Below are 16,138 nucleotides of genomic sequence, written 5' to 3' on the forward strand. Positions count from 1 at the left end.
TAGACGGTGGAGGGGTGGTTGAATAGTAGCCGGTGGAGTAGCGCGCTGTGGAGTCTGGATGAACAGGAGCCCGTGGAGGCTGGAGGAGGTCGACGGTAGCCCGTGGAGGCTAGAGGAGGTCGACGGTGGAGATGAACAGTATCCCGTGGAGTCCCGTTTTGCGGTACGCCACACCCCTCCCGATCAACAGGACCCCCGTTTCGACCGTAGCGCTCCAACACAAGTCCGTTTCCTCCGTTTTGCGGTACGCCACACCCCTCCCGATCAACAGGACCCCCGCTTTGACCGTAGGAGGTCCGTTTCCTCCGTTTTGCGGTACGCCAGACCCCTCCCGATGAACAGGATCCCGTTTCGAACGTGGCCGGTCGAACACAAGGCCGTTTCCTCCATTTTGCGGTACGCCAGGCCTCGTTTCCATCGCCTGTTCCGTCCAAGCCCTCCCGATGAACACGACCACGCATTCCGTTCCGACCCAGCCGGTTGGCTCCCACGCGTTCCGTTGCCTCCCGATGAACACGACGCATTCCGTTGCCTCCCCATGAACACGACGCATTCCGTTGCCTCCCCATGAACACGACGCATTCCGTTGCCTCCCCATGAACATGACGACGACGCTGTTTCTCTGTTCCGACCCAGCCATGTACACGAGCCCTGGCCGTACGTATGCGCGAGTAGGCGTTCGAGACCCTGCCCGTATGTACGTACGTGGCCGTATTTTTTTCTTGCACCCTGGCCGCTGTACGTACGTGTACATGCTACGTGCGCGCCTCTACTACGACACGTACGCGCCTCTACTACGACACATGCGCGCCTCTACATCGACCAGTATATATGTACGTACACGTTCGCGACCAGAATGAAAACGCTACATACGCTTCGACCAGGTGGGTCCCGACTGTCAGGCACTTCCTTGCCTGCAAAGATGTAGCTGGTGGGTCCCAGCAGTCAGGGGGGCGAATCATTTTTTTTGCCCGGACGCACTTCCTTGCGTGCGAAGGTGTAGCTGCTGGGTCCCAGCAGTCAGGGGGGAATCGTTTTGTTTTTTTGCCGGGACGCACTTCCTTGCGTGCGAAGATGTAGCTGGTGGGTCCCAGCAGTCAGGGGGCGAATCGTTTTTTTCGGACACACCTCCTTGCGTGCGAAGATGTAGCTGGTGGGTCCCAGCAGTCAGAGGGGAACGTTTTTTCGTGAAATACGGTGGCCCGTCCGGTGGGTCCCCGCTGTCAGGTGGAGGAATAATTATTTTGCGCGTAATAAGGAGGCACTTCCTTGCTGCGGCCGTGGACCCAGCTGTCAGCCTCTCCACGTACAGTCCACGTCCGATGGAAGCCATTCCTTGACCACGTTGACCACGCCGCGCCGAGAGCAACAGGGCGATGGACGACGGCGAGGCCTAGGAAGGGGACGACTCGGAGCCGGGGAAGACGGGGCAGTGGATGCCCACGCGTAGAGGAGTATGAGGGTTCACTCGTTCGGCTACGGTGTGAGGCTGTCGTCGCCGCAGAATAACAGGGGGTGTGGGTGCGTAGAGGGATTGCCTGGCCAGCGGTGGGAGTAGTAGGGGGCGGTGAGGCCTCCGCGGCATCACAGCCGGCCACGGGCGGCAGGAGCAGGCGGCACGACCGGCGCTGCTTTGGGCGGCTGGAGCAAGAAGACGAGAGGTTGAAGAAGCACTACGGCCGTTGGATGGACATCGTACGGTCACTGGAGCTAGAATCGTTCATATGTTAACTAAAGTTGACAAAGGCCTTCGTCCTAGTCAACTTAGTAGGCCCACAAGTCAGCCTCCCACCAAGGTGGGTCCCAGCTAGCAGGGGGTATTCATTTTTTGTGCGTAATAAGGAGGCTCTTCCGGTGGGTCCGAGCTGACAGCGGGGGGAACATTTTTTTCGCGAAATACGGTGGCCCGTCCTGTGGGTCCCAACAGTCAGGGGGAAACGATTTTTTTCGCGAAATACTGGTGGCCCGTCCGGTGGGTCCCTGCTGTCAGGTGGAGGAATAATTATTTTCCGCGTAATAAGGAGGCACTTCCTTGCGGCTGCCGTGGACCCAGCTGTCAGCCGCTCCACGTACAGTACTCTTCCGATGGAAGTCGGTCGTTGACCACATTTACCACGCCGTGCCGAGAGCACCACGGCGGTGGACGACGGCGAGGCCTAGGAAGGGGACGACGCGGAGCCGGGGAAGACGCGGCAGTGGAAGCCCGCGCGGAGAGGAGTACGAGGGTTCACCGGTTCGGCTGCGGTGTGAGGCTGCTGTCGCCGCAGAATAACAGGGGGTGTGGGTGAGTAGAGGGATGCCCTGGCCAGCGGTGGGAGTAGTAGGGGGCGCTGAGGCCTGCGCGGCAGCACAGCCGGCCACGGGAGGCGGGAGTAGGTGCTCCCGCCGGGGCTGCTTTGGCGGCTGGAGCAAGAAGATCAGAGATTGAAGAAACACGACGGCCGTTGGATTGACATCCAACGGTTACGTCTGCTAGAATCGTTTGTTGACATATATGATAACTAAAAAAATCTTGCATATGCGTCAACTAAACAGGCCCACAAGTCAGACCACTCCCTTTTTTTTAATAATTTATATATAGCTCATGGCAACTTCTTATGCAATTTATTGCAGTCTTTTTTTTGGTTGGCCAGGGCCAATTTCGCATATTTCTGTGGGTTCCAAACTATTTTTAATACCGAAATGTCGAGCCAGATTTAAAGTACTTTGAAGATATATTTAAATTAGGTTAATGCCCAATGAAATAGGAATCTAAAAATGTGAAAAAATTCAGAAATTATAAAGTAATTGCCAATTTGTCATATGTTTTTATATTTACAACCCATTTCATATTACTTTCAAGATTTGCAGGCGTCTTGAAAGAGTTGCAGCCCATCAGGGCGTAGAAAAATAAGTAGGCCTGGATTGGGTATTCTTCAGAAAAAATAAACTGGGCTCATTTTCACAAAGAAAAAATAGCTGGGCTGGTCACATGGTGAACATAAAATATAAGCCTGGGCTAGACGGGCCATAGCCCAGTTCAAACCCTGCCCGTCTCAACAATACCAAACAAAAAAAATACTGCTCGAGTAGCTACGTCCCAGGTGTCAGCCGATCTTGTGCTGTTCTCTTGTCTATTGACTATGTACGCTCACAATGTCGTGGGTCCGAGATGTCAGGAAAACACTAGGAGGATGCATTTTATTTTTCCATACGCTGACGTGGTGGGCCCCTACTGTCATCCTCTCCACGTACTTCTGCCGATTCCTGTTGTTTGTTGACCATGTTGACAACGCGAGAGGGCAGCGCCGCGGCGAGCGCACCAAAGCGCGCGGAGGACGTCGGCGTTAACGATTTAGGAGACGGTGGGGCGACGATGCGTGCGCTGAGGCACAGCCGGCCGTGGCAGGCGGAAGCAGGCGGCCATCAACGGCGGCGGCTGCCATCCTAGGATTACCTGCGACCAAGGGACTTGGATTTATCGGGGATGGATGAAGAATTCGTACCTGGTTCTCCATGGGAAAACCCTATGCAATCGCCGAGAGGGGGTTTTCTCTGAACAAGCAGACGAGGGAGAAGGGGATTCAGGCCCAGTGAAATATTGCCGCTTCGTCCGTCCAGCTTACTGCTAAAGCTGGAAAGGGGGGGTTGTGATTTGACGGCTCATTGGGCATTACTGCGGCGCTACGACCGGGGTGTGTCTACCGTGAAGTTGTGCACTCTAATTTGTGCATATGGCATGTGGACCCCGTTGCCGGTTGCCCCACATATCAGCGAAAGGAAGTAGAAAGACAGGAGTAACTAGTTACACATAAATATATTTTTTGACAGAGAGATACTCCCTCTGTAAAGAAATATACAAATCTTCTATATCACAGGCTCACCTTGCCGAGAAATATACTCCCTCTGCAACGCACGGGCATTATGGGGGTTCAGCTTTTTTTATGGGGGTTCAGTTGAGAATATAATACTCAGATAGCCTCACGGTTCTGGACTTTGGGCCGCAGGCCGACCCTGCATGTTTGGGGGCCCATGTGTTCTACCTTAGCGCTTTTCATATTGCAAGAGATCGGTACGGCGCTGGTTTTAGATGCTGTCGCAAGGCGAATACACAAAATTGAATAAAGCACGGCAGCTGTTGGAATGAAATCGAACGACAGTTCCTAACCAGCAATCAGAGTTGCAATTCTATCAATGATATACCATGTGATAAATAATACTGTCGTACTACTTATACACACAGGACACTTGTTTCACCATGCCAGATTATTACATCAAAATCTCTCGGAGGATAGATCAGTTAGGCAGTTGCGTGCTGCTACTGAAGAATTTCAAAGTTGATTTGGACCAGCTCTCCTTGCCGAGAAAGTTCGATTTTGAATCATCCCCTACCGCAAGATATGATTTAGATATGAACCTTGACCATCCTTTAGCATCAATCATCATGCGACCATCCTTTGTACTTATGGTATATTGAGCAGGTTCATTCACACCAAGGCTGCGCATGGTAAGAGAAACTTGGCCAAGGTCGCCCGGATTGTTGAACGACTTCCTCGTTGCTCTAGGAATTCTCTGTTTGCAAACAAGAAGACATACCCAAACAGTTAGATCAACACAGTGAATCATGTGAAACAACATGGAAAGAAAAAAGAACGAAGCACTTGGGCGGCCAATGCTTACCAAGAAGGTGGACATGTCGGTTTTTGTAAGGACTTTGGTATATGAAGTGCGAACTGCAGCCCAGTCTGTTGCCGATGCAACTGCACGGGCCGGAGCAGATGCAAGTGCAAGTGTTGGTGCAGGTGCCGAAGTCGCCGCTGCTGCTGGAGATGGTGCTCCTTGTAGAGCTGGTGCCGGTGTCGGAGCAGGTGCCGGTGTCGATGCCCGATCCTCCGGTAGATCAGACTGATCCGCTGACGCGGTCGGTGCCCAATCCTCAGCTGGATCAGACTGAGCTGCTACCGCTGTCAGTGCTAGAGCAACTGTCGGTGCTCGATCTGTGCGAGACAGCGGCGATCGTGTCTGGTCTGCTATGATCAGCTTTCTAACTTGACTAGGATCCGTGACCGTGATCCAGTTTTTTTCTTCATTTCTTTTAAACGCGAGAAGGACTAATTGTGGCTTTTTTGTTAAACCAAACTGCAGTTCATCATAAGGATTCAGCTTGTACTCAGACAACAGACTGATCCAATTTTTTCCAGTAATATAAGTGATGGACAGTGCCTTCGTTACTGACTTGACATAAGAAGTGAAACCTGCAAAAATAGCCATCGTAGAGCAAACCAAACGGTTTATTCTGCGATGAATGTCACATGGCAAAACCTGCATCGTAAAATTGCAGGAAAAGAAAGAAAACATGACATTAAATCAATAAGATTTAGACAGTAAATCAATATGATTTACTTGATGTGACATGAGTGAATCCTTACCAGGAAATCACTATGTTGAAGTACTAAACAGAAGATTGATCGTCCAACTATGCGTGGCATGCAGGGGCCTCGCCTACTCCCACAAGCAGGACAGTCCAAAGGTCGTGACAAATCGTATGGACCGAAAATCCGTGGGACTGGAAATCCTGGTGGGTGTGATAAACCCTGCAATGCATACAGATATTGGAGTGTAACCATAATTGATAAACCGTCCTCACAAAAAATATGATCTGGATACTTCAAAATATACAGACTGAATTGAGTGGACAGACATTAACATAGACTGTTCACACACCAAAAGCGGAAGTACTAATAAACAATACAGGGTTCACAAACACAAATCAAGTACTGAACAATAGTACTTACTACAGACGAGCAAAGTTGCACTAACTAAACTCTGCAGACTATTTCTTGCCACCGACCTACGGGATGAACCCCGCATAACTGACTAGGCCATGGACTTCGTGTGAGATGTCTACATGCACCATCACCATCTTGTCAACCTTGGAGAACCTAACAGAGTGGTCTTTCCACTCATAAACATGATGATGAAGACAGGCCACATCAGATTTGTTGGGAAGCTTTACAAGAACCACACCCTTTGTAATCGAAGGCACATCCAGGAAATTGTTGTGGTCAAGTACAGCCTCGAGAACACGCCTGACAACAATGCTACAGGAAAACACTAGTTCAGGACACGTGGCGACAAGGACACAACAGCTGGATAGTTCAGCAGTAGAACTCATCATCAGGTCTTCCAGTTCACACGGCATGACTTTGAGAACTTCATCTCCACCGCGGACCTGGTTCTAATTCAAACAGAAACCATATTTTATTACTACCTCCGTTCAGAAATATAAGATGATTTTCGATATTATACTCCATATATGACTACATATACGCACAGAAATGAGTGAACAAAGACACTAGAACATGTCTTCAAAGGCATGAGAGCAGAGGGATTACATGCAATATCCATAACACAAGTTACTGAGGCAAATATACCCTCTTAAAAGGTAGCATTGATGTTCATAAAGAACTCCCTCCGTCCCAAAATTCTTGTCTTAGATTTGTCTAGATACGGATGTATCAGGTCACATTTTAGTATTAGATACATCCGTATCTAGACAAATCTAAGACAAGAAATTTGGGACAGAGGGAGTAGTTGAAAGTAATCTATAAGAAATCAGTGTCAACCTCTCGCATGTTTTGGTCAAAAGAGGAATTTAGAACCATCATTTGGCACACTAAAATCACATGGAAGATCACCCAGAAAGTTGTACTACCAGTACTAGTACTGCGTGTTAGATGAAAAAACACGATCAAGATTGAGAAAAAGATCGTCAACAAGAGACATTACCTGGACTTGCTTAATGAGGGATCCCGGAGAGGGGGGCTTGGACAGGGCGATGGCTTTGAGCTTGTCTACGGTAGTCTTGGCGGGGTGCTTGTGCTTCTTCGTACCATGAGCCTCGACGGTTTTGGTCAGAGCCATAGACATCACGTCGGCCGGTGCTCCGGCGTCCATCCAAGAGAGGAAGCTGAGAGAGAAGAGTGAAAGGAGGAACGAGATGAGGGAGAAGCGAAGCGAGTGGGGGTTTTCTTCAAGAGAGGAAGCTGAGAGAGAAGAGTGAAATGATGGTTGCTTCGTCCGTCCAACTTACTGCTGGAAAGGAGGGGGTTTTGTGATTTGACGACTCATTGGGCATTACTGCGGCGGTTCGTTCGGGGTAGTCTACCGTCACTCTACTACGGAGTAATTTAGTGCATGGCTGGTGGACCCAGGTGCTGGCTGTCCCACACATCGGCGAAAGTGAGTAATTTAGTGCATGGCTGGAGGAGGATCCGCACGGTAGAGCGTGTCCACTGTTTTTCTGAAGGAAAAAATGATTACAGCAAGCGTTTCCACTCTTACGACCGAGGAGTGCGAAACACGGCAGCCACTTAAACATACACAGTGCTCCTACTACTAGGCATGTGCAGTGGTTCATACGTCAGTACTACACAATCTTGTTGCTAGTGTAGTAAGATATGAGGATAACAAATGATGTTGTGCGCATGTCAACTACTCCTATATGTAACATAGTACCGCTTTTTTGACTGTCCGGTCGAGAATGAACGGTGAGATCAATGTTAACAGAACTAGGTCCACAGCGCACGGAGAGTACGGTGCTACAGTACTCCACGAAACATGAACCATATGAAGCACGAATAGTGTTAGGCAGGGTGTATGAAGGGTGCACGGGATGGGAGCAAAAGTTCCCTTCTCGACCCACTTTTGGGTGTTTGGCAGAGTGCATGAAGGGTGCATGAGTCCACACTAGTAGGTTGACAAAAATACACGAAGAGGAAACAACTATGTTGAGATGAGAATGCAACCAAACACACCCACACGCTTTGTGCTACAGTGACTGATCTGCACAATCTGAGTTTGATCCAACGGTCATGTTGCGCCGAGACATGGACATGCCCATGGAGAGGGCGCCTAAACACCACCGAAGTCCCTCTGCTTCTCAAGGCGCACGACGTTGGTGATGCAGAGTGCAACCGCCCGCAGAGCCCGCTCCCGGTCGACGGGAGCCAGCTCGTCAAAGACGACGTCCAATGGCACGAATGGATTCCGGTGACGGAGCCCTGAAAGGATTCACCCGGCAACGGTGACGACAGCCCGCAACCCCTCCTTCTCCAGCTCAGCCCCCACCATCGCGCGGAGACGGCTCAGCTCCTCGGAGATATAGGTGAAGAAGGAGACCAGGTCAGGAAGCCGCAGCTCGTTGAAGTCGACCGGGTGGTCGAACGGGTTTAGCCCGACGGCCGGCATCGTCGCGCTGGCACGACGGTAGGCATCGCGCAGCCGCAACACGTGCGTGGCAACTTGGTTCACCAAGTGGCTGAGGCGATCCTGGACCTCGTCATGATCGGCCCGCTCGCGCTCCAGCCGGCTCCCCTGATGGCCTATCGCATCTCCCGCTTTCTGCAGCAATGACGTCGACGCCTCGAGCATCTTTGTGGTGGACGCCTGCCGCTTTTGAAGCTCCGTGAACTCCCGCACATAACGGAGGAGCATGGCACTCCTCCCCTCCTTAGGCTCATGGAGCTCCACGTCCTTGGCCCTGAGCTCCGCATCCTTGACATGGAGCTCCTGTGTCAGGCGCCTCACCTCGGACTCTGTGATCTGCTGCGCCGCCATGGCACCAGGTAGAAGCAATGGGGAGAGGAAGCAAAGGGGGCGAAATGGCTGGAAGGCAATGCAATCTACGGGAAGGCGGAGGGAGCGGGTAATCTTTTGGTTTTCACCACGGTAAAACACCAGTCGACGACTTCTCACATCAGGGAGCAATGGGTTTTTACAGGCGGAGTCATCGTGACTAATTGCTGCCGCGCCTGCTCCCGTCAATCAAAAAATTAAAAATCCTGCCGCGCCTGCTCCCGTCAATCAAAAAATTAAAAATCCTGCCGCACCCAAACACCAGAGCAATGTCGCGGTGGATATTTAAATTTACTTGCCGGCAAGTAGATAAAAAAGGGGTGAAAAAACAAATGTGGCGGCGGCCTAGCTAATCGGTCGAACTAGCCCAACTAGCTAGCCACCGTGCTTCATTGATGTACTCGGCGGGAAAGGTGGTCTTTCGTGATTTGATGACTCATTTACTTGCTTCGGCGCTACGACCGAGGAGGACCCAGAAAACGCGCGGTAGGGCGTCCCACGTCAGGAAGAATATATGCATGCACCACCCGGGAGGACCCCGAAACCGCGCGGTAGGGTGTGCCACGTCTCGGCACGGAGGAAAAATGTGCGTGTAAAAATATATTGTATCAGACGTAGTACCTATGGTTCGACCTTGGGACCCAGCCAGTCGGTCGAAAACACCCCACTAGCCACACAGCTTCATCATGCAAACTCGGCACGGAGGATAGATGTGGTTAGCTCCGTCTCGACCAGCCACAACGTCTCTTGTTCTAGGCGATTCTTCTATTTTCCAAGCTTTTATTAGTTGTAATAACACCACGGCAAGCTAGCGCCGCTCTTCGTGTGTGCCCGTGCAAAGGTTAGATGATGGAGAGAAGAGAGATTGAGATCGCAGACCTGGGACCCACCAGTAAGTGAGACAACGGTCATGCACGTGTTGACAAGGCACTCCCTCTACTCTACTCAACACAAGTATTGTATAAAATCAAGTTATGGAACAAAGCCAACAACCGTTCGTTTTTTCAGGCTATCGACTTACGCTTTGTAGTCCAGGTTGCCAGTTCGAATCTCGTCTTTCAGATTTGTTAGTTTTAGGTCCAAATTTGATTAATGACAAGTGGGACCCCCGTGTGTTGTTCCAATATTTCAGTGTTGGATGGTTTTTTTGAACAAACACTTTGCGCGGTTAGACAAGTAACGGCACGAGTTACACGTATTTTGCAAGTTTACGAACAAAAATGACAGCGGCATAGAATATCACATCCACCCCACAGCTTAGATACTATGGTGATACGAGTTTTTACATTGTTGGAAGTGAGATCCAATGGCTTGGTAGTAGTCTTTGTAATTATGCTCAATTTCCAAACTCTCCAAAGGTTTTTTTGCAAATAAAACATTCAGGCCTCGTGTGTGCCGCTGCATCTTCGATCCAACGGCTCCCCGGTGCTCATATTAGGTGCTCCCCGTAGCTTAATTACCCGCTACGGTGATATGAGCATCTAGGTCGTATGATCAGTGATCAGATGGCACATGCGTAGTACTTGTACTTTCTGCGCATTTCCCAAACTCTATCAGTCGTATATTGCAAAAACATTCAAACCTCCTACTGTGGGCCGTTAGATCTCAGTGAACTCGTATCACCATAGAATCTACGGTGCGGGAGCACCTCATACTCTCCCGTACGAGAAAACATAAGGTGCTATCGCAGCTTGGATGCTACGGTGATACGAGCTTGGAGGTCATTTGATCTGAGATCCAATGGTATCTGAGCAGTCTTTGTGCTTGTAAGCAGTGGCCGAACTCTTTTGGGGCTTTTCTGCAAAAAACCATTCAAACCACCGAGGAGGTGTTGGGTCACAAATCCAACGCCTCCGAAGAGCTTGTATCACCAAAGCATCTAAGGTGTGGTAGCACATGATATTCTTACATACAGGAGAATATGATGTCCTCCTTCATCTTAGATGCTACGATGATACGAGCTTCGAGGTCGTTGGATATGGGATCAAAGGGCATCTAAGTAGTTTTTGTACAAATTGTGTGCAATTCTCAAACTCATCAAGGTTTCCTGCAAAAATATTAAGACACATCATGTGAGCTGCTATATCTCATATCTACAAGCTCCAAGCAACTCGTATCGGCATATAGCATCTAAGGTATGGGGGCACATGATATTCTCCCATGGAGGAGGGGTGGGGGGTGCACAACCAATCGGTGGTTGGGAGGGTGGGGACAAATATAATCTAAACAACCCTAAACAGAGCTCCACAATTTTATCTAAGGCCGAGGGGTTGACCCCCGACAATCATAGCTCTGCCTAAACACAACATTTGCATGTACTGTAGTACTAGACTTAATATTCATGTTTCAGTTTCATGTTCATTTTAAATATTGAACTGAGGACCATGGATGTCTTACATTTTACTCCCTTCGTTCCTAAATATTAGTCTTTTTAGAGGCTTCAAATGGACTGGCACATACGGATGTATATAGACATATTTTAGAGTCTAGATTCACTCATTTTGCTCCGTATGTAGTCACTTGTTGAACTCTCTAAAAGACTAATATTTAGGAATAGAAGGAGTATTTTTGAATTCGTGTCATACATGCATGGTTTGGAAAAATAGATGCACTATACTTATTGGATTGTTGTTGTGTTCGTGCGTGTGTGTCTGTGTGTGTGTGTGTGGTCATATGCTTGATACATACAAAGTTTTCTCACCTCCATATTGTTCATCTTTTAAATTTGATTTGCATTGGAAAACTTACTAGGGATACCATGAAATGTGAAATCCACGTTGAGATCACTATATCACAAACTCACTCTAATTCAACAACTCGTCATAAATCAATTACCACGTTGAGATTAGTATTTGCAAGGAAAATACGGGTATTGTAATACACATAGATTCATTCGGCAATTTAAAAGGTTCCTTTCGTATTCTCGAATGGTAGGACCCAACGGCGTACCAGCCAGACCTTGGCTCATGTTGATCCTAAAAACGTGTCCTCAGCGTTTCAAGTCGAAATATCTGGCGGCCAGAATTCCAGCCCTAGGAAATTCCCCTCATGTCCCCGGTCCATAATGACTACCGATGAACAACGGAGGGATGCTTTAGTAACTAGACAACGTTACCTATCGTGCCGAGCACGGTTCAATTCCCTCGGTCGCCGCTCGTCAAGGTCACCCATCAACTGCATTGCCTAGTACTACTACTACTACACCAGGATGAGCACAGAATTGAGCCCGTTTGTTCGTGCCTAGTACTTGAGTTAATATATCAGGCAATGTACTGGTACGGAGGGATTATCCTTTTACTCTGCATATATAACTTGTTTGAAGTCTAACTAAGCAAAATGTTTGACCAAATCCTTTCTTAAGAAATACAACAGGACAGATGTACGGCTTGAAAATTTATTGCATGATGCAGGTTATGATATTGTTTCGAATCCTGGATCTTAAATTTCAGAAAATCCAAAAGTGAGCATAAATTCTTGAAACTAGGCATGGTCACGTGATATGGCACAAATATTACTTCGTAAGTTTTTTCTTCAATTTGAGACAGCTGCTTATGACAAGTTGCACAAATGAAGAGCCAAGGTATTTTGGAACAAAGACCTGTCACGTTAAGGCGAACGCTTTCACTATTGAAACCGTGGGCGTTTACGTGCCGCCACGAGTCCCCGCTTCTCATCGGCAGGTGCCGTCCGAGCAAGCCTGTGAGTCGACGGGAGGCGTGCGAGCAGACCGCTGCGCCGGCTGTCAGGGAGGCGTGCGAGCAGACCGCTGTGCAGGATCAGCGGGAGGCGAGCCCTTTGACCAGGCTCCGCCGCCCACCGTCGTCCCAACTGCTCCCACTTTTAATGTTGCCGGCGCCGCAGTTCAAAATCAACCCTGCACTACCCGGTATCGCTACAATCCTCTCTCTTCCTCTCCGATTCTCCTGTCGTCTACCTCCAACTAGCCTGACCTAAACGTACGCCATGCCGCATCACGATGGTCTGCCCTTAGTGTTCCTGTTTCCTGAGGAAGACACCCAGCCGAAGTCTCAAGAACATAAGGCGCTTTGGGACGAGCTTGAACTGGCCTTGCGGGAAGACGCCGGGCCTGTCCCCGCTCCCGTTCCGGCTCCCGTCGCCCCGACTGCACCAGCGCCCATCCCCGTGGCATTGATGGGCTGGGAGCCGCACAATGTCGCCGAGCTTGATCCCACGGGGTTCCACGAGGTCCCCGCCGACTTTCACGCGCCTGTGCACCTGCCAGCGCCTGCGCGTGCACTGACGCGCACGCCCGTGCCGGTGCCCGTGCACCTGCCAGCGCATGCGCCTACGCGTGCACTGACGTGCGCGCCTGTGCTGGTGCCCGTGCACACGAATGTCTCCGCCGCGCCATTGACAGCGCCTGTCCCCGCGCGTGTGCTAGTGCCCCCCTCAGCGGCATGGATGGCCGCCGTCGACCGCTTCCTTGCACCAACGCCAGTCGCCTCCTCCCGCCAGTTGACTCGCTGCGAAGTCCAGAACATTTTGGCCTTCCATGAAGCTAGGCCAACGTCCAGGAGTAAGCCAATAACGGCGCAAGACGCCACCGTCGCCGTCGGTCAGTGGCCCGACGACACACAGAGCACGGCAGAGGAGCCGCTTCCCACTGCGTGACGCCCCCGCCGCCGCCGCGTAATCTAAATTTGCCATGAAAAACGTTCGGATTGCCATGCTTAAAATCTGAACGTTTATCATTTCCGTTTATTTTATATCGATCGTCGTATAATTTGAAGTCGGAGTCAGACTGAACGAAATGTATGGTTTGATCGATTGAATGTTCTGCTAGAGCCGTATCAAATTAAATATAAAACGTCATCGAGCCACATGTATTCCTTGTCATCCAACGACCTAGACTGCTTCAATGTCGAGCGCTCAACACGTTTAGCGTGCAGTTAATTTCATGCCAAAAATAGTGCTAATCACATGACAACACGCAAATAATATCCTAGTAGTTAATATCCGCATGCACTTAATATACTTCCAAATTAACGTGCATTGCACGTACACACTGACTAGTGCTGCTAGTACGTGAAACTGGTGCCGTGACTTGTGAACGCGTCCAGATATGGTCAACGACAACATTGCCCGCGAGTTCTTCCTGTTTGCCCGTGCGTCTAAACGCAAAAGGGGAGGAGAGAGAGAGAGAGAGCACACATGGAACCCACCAGTAAGTGAAGGCAAATAGTACTAAAAATAATATTACATGTTATCCATTAATTAGGCTGTGGTAATATAAAAACATTATGTGAACAAAGGGGGTACAACAAACATTGCTATTCTACGTATGTTGCCTATTGACGTGCGGCTTGAAGGCCCTGTCGCATGTTCGATCCTCGTCCTTTATTTTTTAATTTGTATATGGGTCCAAATTTGTTTCATGACATGTGGGCCCCTCGGTGTGTAGTTTGTAGCACTTTAATTTGTGGGTCGAAATTTGTTCTATTCCAAGTGGACTATCGGTGTGTAGTTTTGTAGCTTATTTATAATAATTAAAGAGAACAACATAGTATTTTCAATAATACCATGGTGCGGCGTTGAAGGCGAGAAAGGACGTGCGAGAGAGCGATGACCGAGCCAGAGGGTAATCAACTAGGGGAGTTGCATGGGTTGCAACGGTGTTTGGAGTAGTTGTGGGCCGAATGCTACGAAAATATAATCTAAACCGACCGGAATAAATGCCTACACAAATTAATCCAAGGTTGGAGTGCCCCTCGCAATGTAAATAGCTCCGGCTTTGCGAGGGATGGAGAGGTAGTAGCTTCAACGCGTGGAAGATACGGTGTGAGAAGGCGAGGTCAATCGAGAGACATATAGATAGAGAGACAAAGTGAGTGTGGTCCGACATTCATTGAACAAATATATATGCTCTGTAGAGATATTGTCCGATTGAGCTTTTTGGCAAGGGTGAGGGCTGTAAGATAGAGCTTGAGAGATGATCCAGTCACAGACGTGTAGATATATTTTGTGCGTGGGAGGAAGCAAGGTCAGCCGATCGAAAGAGTGAGACGGGTTGGAGAGAGTGACCTAGATAGACGATGTGCGTGAGAGATTATACAATGTGAATAGGTCGAATTGGGCTCAAACATGGTGATATATCGTTTTTGTCCAAGAAAGAGCGAGGTCAATCGAGACATACGGATAGAGAGAGAGATTGAGTGAGCGTGGCCCACCATGAGGTCGAAAGAGTGGCGGCGCCTTGGATGGACTGACCTAGATAGACAATCTGCGTGAGAGAGTATAGAGTGTGTCGATCGAGGCCCGAACAGGGAGATATATCATTTGTGTGTGAAAGAAAACGAGGTTAAACGAGACTCAGATAAAGAGAGCGAGATTGAGCGAGTGTGGCCTCCCGTGCGGAAGAAAGAGTGAGACAGTCTCGAGGGAGTGACCTAGATATACAACGTGCGTGCGTGCGCACGAGAGGTTGGGGGGCTAGATAGGCAATGCATGTATTTAGCGCGAGAGGGTGAGAGGGAGAGGGGGGAGAGAGAGAGAGCTCGGCATGGGGTGCAATGGCGGGTGTGTGAGGTAAATACATTTGGTAACAGAGTGGAAAAAGGGGTTGTGTAGTTGAGATACTTAGAGATCGAAACATGAAGAGAAAGAATGAACGTGCGTTGGAAACCGATAGCTTCCTAAGGTGGTTAGGAGAGGAAGATTGACCGATACAGGAAGTATGTAGCGTTTGTGCGGGGGGGGGGGCTAAAAACAACATTTGAATGTACATAGTATGAGACTTAATATTGATGTTTCAATTCGGTGTACATTGTAAGATTTGAACCGAGGACCAGGCATACGGGTAATTATTTCGAATTCGTGCCATACTAAGTTTCGAAAAGTTGACATTGACTCAGTTTGTTGTGCTATTTTGTAGGCCATATGTTTGAATCCATCCAAAAGTTTTCTCACTACCATGGTGTTCATCATATACATATGAATTTGTATTAAAAAAGTAGCATGGATACAGTGAAATGCGAAATCCACGTTAGAATTGGAGATCGCTACGTGACACACACTCTAATTCAAATAACTAACTACGTGACACACACTAATTCAAATAACTAATTATGTGACACACACTCTAATCCACGTTAGCGTGGGTACCGTTTTGATTTTTTTTTCAAATAACTCCTCATTAACTAATTTATAGTACCCCCTCTGTTCACTTTTATAAGACCTTGAAGACATTTCAGACAATGTGCAAAACAATTCATTTTAAGTTGTCTGAAACGACTTACAAAAGTGAACGGATGGAGTATCTCATTTCGAATGACTAATTATTGCAAGGAAAACACGAGCATGGTAATACATACAGATTCGTTTGCAAATGAAAGAAGATTCGTTTGCATTCTCAAATGTAGGCGCACCAGGCAGACCAGGGTCGTGTCGGGGTGGACGCTGCTTCGGTGCCTTAAGGCACCGAAGCATAGTCCTGTCGGGGTGGTCGCGTGTGTCGGACGGACGCGTAGCACCCAGCCACCCACCCCCCTCCCCCCCAAAAAAA

Source organism: Triticum aestivum, chromosome 3D (genome assembly GCF_018294505.1).
Source record: "Triticum aestivum cultivar Chinese Spring chromosome 3D, IWGSC CS RefSeq v2.1, whole genome shotgun sequence".
NCBI classification, from domain to species: domain Eukaryota; kingdom Viridiplantae; phylum Streptophyta; class Magnoliopsida; order Poales; family Poaceae; genus Triticum; species Triticum aestivum.